The sequence below is a fragment of the Otolemur garnettii genome, unplaced genomic scaffold, assembly GCF_000181295.1.
Source record: "Otolemur garnettii isolate 467f Iridium unplaced genomic scaffold, OtoGar3 scaffold00003, whole genome shotgun sequence".
In the NCBI taxonomy this organism is placed as follows: domain Eukaryota; kingdom Metazoa; phylum Chordata; class Mammalia; order Primates; family Galagidae; genus Otolemur; species Otolemur garnettii.
The window spans coordinates 16,387,511-16,392,334 of NW_003852398.1; positions in this window are offsets into that span (position 1 = coordinate 16,387,511).

Sequence of the window (4,824 nt, forward strand, 5' to 3'; positions counted from 1 at the left end):
GTTGTTTGGCGGGTCCGGGCTGGGGATTCGAACCCGCCACCTTAGGTGTACATGGCTGGTGCCTTAGCCGGTTGAGCTATAGGCGCCGAGCCCTCAAGCGATTCTCTTGCCTCAACCTCCCAAAAAGCTGGGACTACAGGCGTCCACCACAAAACCTGGCCAGTTTTAGAGATGGGATCTCACTCTGGATCAGAGTGGTCTCTAGTCTGTGAGCTCAGGCAATCCACCTGCCTTGGCCTCCCAGGCATGAGCCACCCCACCTGGCTCAGAGCAAAAGGTTCTTATATTTGAAATTGTTATATGTGCACCTATGGCTCTACTGTCTTTCAGAAAGTCTGTAGCAGTTTACACTCCCACCTAGAGCATATGAGAATTTCCCCTCTTGATAAACTAACAATGATGAAATAACAATGACAATGGTAGCTAACATTTATTGAGTGTTTATTGTGCATTTGATATTCTACTGAGTGCTTTATATGGATTATCAGTATTTTGTTTCCTTTTGGGGACAGAGTCTGACTCTGTTGCCCAGGTTGGAGTGCAGTGGTGTCATCATAGCCCACTGCAACCTAACTCCTGGGCTCAAGTGATTCTCCTGGCTCAGCCTGTGGAGTAGCTGGGACTACAGTCACACACCACCACATCTGAATGCTGTTTTTTATTTTTCATAGAGACAGGGGTCTCACTGTATTGCTCTGGCTGGTCTCAAACTCTTGGCCTCATGTGATCTCCTGCCTTGGTATCCCAAATTCCGGGGATTTCAGGCATGAGTCACCTTGCCCAGATGAATTATCTCATTTAATCTTCAAAACAACTGTACGTAATTTGTATCTTGTTGCCCCCATTTTGCCTAGGAGTGAACAGTTTCAGGGAAGTTAAGTGATTTGCTTGAAGTCACAGAGCTGCCATGTATAGTTCATATTTACTATAAAAACATGTCTTTTAAGAACATTTCCAAAACCCCCTATAATCCTGTAATGATACAGTAACTGCATTTATTTTTCTGTACCCTTCCTCCCTCTCACCTGTCTCTCTCCTTCTCTTTAATCTTTGCTCTCTTCCTGATCAACTCTATAACAAATATATAAATGCAATATTGCATTCTGTTTTTCTTCACACAGCATTAGCTGATAAACACAGTCCTGTGTTTCTCTAAAACTGTCATGTTTATTGTTAGGGATGGCAGCGTAAGAGTCCACCAAGGGAAACATTAGCCATCTCCAGCTGCTCACTGCTGGACTTTTAGATGGATCCGCATTTTCCCCATTAACTACATCATAAAGCCACAGTGAGCATCTTTATGTGCAGGAGATTTTTTGTTAGGTTCTCACTTGTTTTTCAGCAGAGGCATACCTGGAGACTTGGCAGGGTCAGTTGTAGACCACTGCAATAAAGCAAATGTCACAATAAAATGAGTCTATCCAGGCTTGGTGGTGCACTTCTCTGGTCTCAGCTACTTGACAGGCTGAAGTGGGAGGATCACTTGAACTCAGGAGTTTGAGACCAGCCTGAGCAACATAGCAAGATTCTTGTCTCTTAAAAAATAACACACACAGATCAGCTCAGTGGTTAAGGCGCCGACCACCTACACCAAGGCAGGCAGGTTCGAAACCGATCAGGGCCAGCTAAACAACAAGGACAACTGCAACAACAACAAAAAATAGGGCAGCGCCTGTGGCTCAGTGAGTAGGGCACCAGCCCCATATACCGAGGGTGACAGGTTCAAACCTGGCTCCAGCCAAATTGCAACAAAAAAATAGCCCAGCATTGTGGTCCCAGCTACTCAGGAGGCTGAAGCAAGAGAACTGCCTAAGCCCAAAAGCTGGAGGTTGCTGTGAGCTGTGATGTACAGCTCTCTACCAAGGGCGACAAAGTGAGACTCTATCTCTTAAAAAAAAAAAAAAAATAGCCAGGCGTTGTGGCAGGTGCCTGTAGTCCCAGCTACTTGGGAGGCTGAGGCAAGAGAATCCCTTAAGCCCAAAGAGTTTGAGGTTGCTGTGAGCTATGATGCTATGGCACTCTACCGAGGGTGCTCATACATAGTATTTTGACCTCCTCTCATGAATCATAAGTCTTCTTAATGGCATCTATAATGGTAAATAATTTTCAGCTTACTTTCCCCAGATCCATCGAGGAATCACTATCTATGGCAGCCTTATGAAATGTTTATCCTAAAAAAGAGGATTTGAAAGTTGGAATCACTCTTGATCTGTGAGCTGCAGAATGGATGTTGTGTTAGCAGTCATGAAAACAGTATTAATTTCTTTGTACATCTCCATTAGAGCTTGGGTGACCAAGTGCATTCATTGTCAATGAGAGAGATATTTTGGGGCAAAACAATTTTTTTTTCTGAGCAGTAGGTCTCAATGGTGGGCTTTAAAATATCCAGTAAACCATGTTATAATCCAGGCTTTGTTGCTCCATTTATACAGCAAAGGCAGAGTAGAGTTACCATAATTCTTAAGGGTCTGAAGATTTTGGAATTTCAAATGAGCACTGGGTTCAACTTTAAGTTATCAAGTTTATTAACCCCTAACAAGAGAGTCAGTCTGTCCTTCTAAGCTTGGAAACCAGGCATTGACTTCTCTAATTGCGAAAGACCTAAATGGCATCTTCTTCTAATATAAGGCTGTTTTATCGACATTGAAAATCTGTCATTTAGCATAGCCACCTTCAGTAGTGACCTTAGCTAGACCTCCTGGATAACCTGCTGCAGTTTCTTCATCAGCACTCGCTGCTTCACCTTGTACTTTGATGTTATGAAAACTGCTTCTTTCCTTAAACCCCATGAGGCAAGCGCAGCTAGTCTTCACCTATCCTTACTCAACTTCCTCCCCTCTCTCAGCTTACATAGAAGTGAAAAGAGTTAGAGCCTTGCTCTGGATTAGGCTTTGGCTTGAGTGAATGTTGTGGCTGCTTTGATCTTCTATCCAGACCACTACTAACTTTCTCCGTATCAGCAATAAGGCTGTTTCTCTTTCTTATCATTTGTGGAGTCACTGGAGTAGCATTTTTAATTTCCTTCAAGAACTTTTCCTTCGCATTCCTAACTTGGCTAACCGCTTGGCAGGAGAGGACAAGCTTCCAGCCTATCTCAGCTTTCCACATGCCTTCCTCCCTAAGCTTAATGATTTCTAGCTTTTCATTTAAAGTAAAATACATATAATTTTCTCTTTCGCTTGACAACTGAGAGGACATTGTGAGGTTACTAAGTGGTCTAATTTCAACATTATTGTGGCTCATGGAATAGGGAGGCCTGACGGGAGGGAGGAAGACAGAGGAATGGTGGAGCACCCAGAACACACACATCCATTGGCCAAGTTCAGTGTCCTACATGAGTGCAGTTCATAGTGCCCCAAAGTGATGTCGTTAGTAACATCAAAAAGTGCTGACCACAGATCACCATAATGGATACGTAATATTACTAATGAAAAACTTTGAAATATTGGGAGAATTATCAAATTGTGACCCAGACATAAAATAAGCACACTCCTTTGGGAAAAAATAGCACTGACAGAATTGCTTGATGAAGCTTTGCCACAAATCTTCAATTTGTAAAAAATGCAGCATCTGCAGAGTGCACTAAAGTAAGTACGGTGGAGCAACGTGCAATGAAGTCAAGTATGTCTGTATTTTCTTGAGTTAAAGCTCCTGTATGGGATTACAAAATTAAGAGATGTGGGATATTCTCATAGCTTGTAAGATGTTTTCCCAAGCTGGGACTGAATTGGTTTATACCCAGCTTACCTAGGCTCTTAATCTTTGGGGACTCAAAGCCTGTGATATCTCTGGTACTTTCCCAGACATTCTGCCCTCAACATCACAAACATCTTGAGAATCTGTTTCTTTTCCTTCAACATACAATGGGAAGGATTTTATATTTATAGTTAGGATTTTCTACTAGGGTTTCTATTTACAATTTGGGAATTTTAAAAGTAATCAATCTTCATAGTCTAAGAAAATATGGGAAGTAGGCCAGGTGTGGTGGCTCACGCCTGTAATCCTAGCGCTCTGGGAGGCCAAGGTGTGTGGATTGCTTGAGTTCAAGAGTTTGAGACCAGACTCAGCAAAAAGCATGCCCCCCGTCTCTACTGAAAAACTGAAAAATTAGCCTTCATGGCTGATGCTGTAGTCCCAGCTCCTGGGGAGGCCGAAGTAAAATGATTGCTTAAGCCCAGGAGTGTGCAGCTGCTATGAAGTATGATGCCATAGCACTCTACCCAGGGCAAGGGAATGAGATTCTGTCTCAAATAAAGAGATAAAAGAAAATGTCAGAAGAACAAAGCACAAATAAATTAAAAGCCATCTATAATCCTACCAAACATAGTTATTTTTAATTTGTAAGATCAATACATACTCATCGACAAAAAGGTAAGACTATATAGAGGGTGAAAATTCCACATCCCATTATATCTCATTTTCCAGAGCCGTATGGCTTTCTAGATGTTTCCCACATGCACACTAACTAATTTGTGTTTATCCTGTTTCCCCCTTTTCTTTTCTTTTCTTTCTTTCTTTTTTTTTTTTAACAGAATGTCACTTTGTCCCCCTAGGTACAGTGCCATGGCATCATAGCTCACAACAACCTCAAACTTCATTAACCAGCAATCCTCTTGCCTCAGCCTCCCGAGTAGCTGAGACTACAGGCACCCACCACAATGCCCAGCTATTTTCCAGAGGTGGGATATCGCTCTTGCTCAGGCTGCTTTCAAACTCCTGAGTTCAAGCCGTCCACCCACTCTGGCCTCCCAGAATGCTAGAACCACAGGAGTGAGCCACTGTGCCTGGCCCTATGCTCCCTGTTCTTTTTTTTTTTTTTTTTTT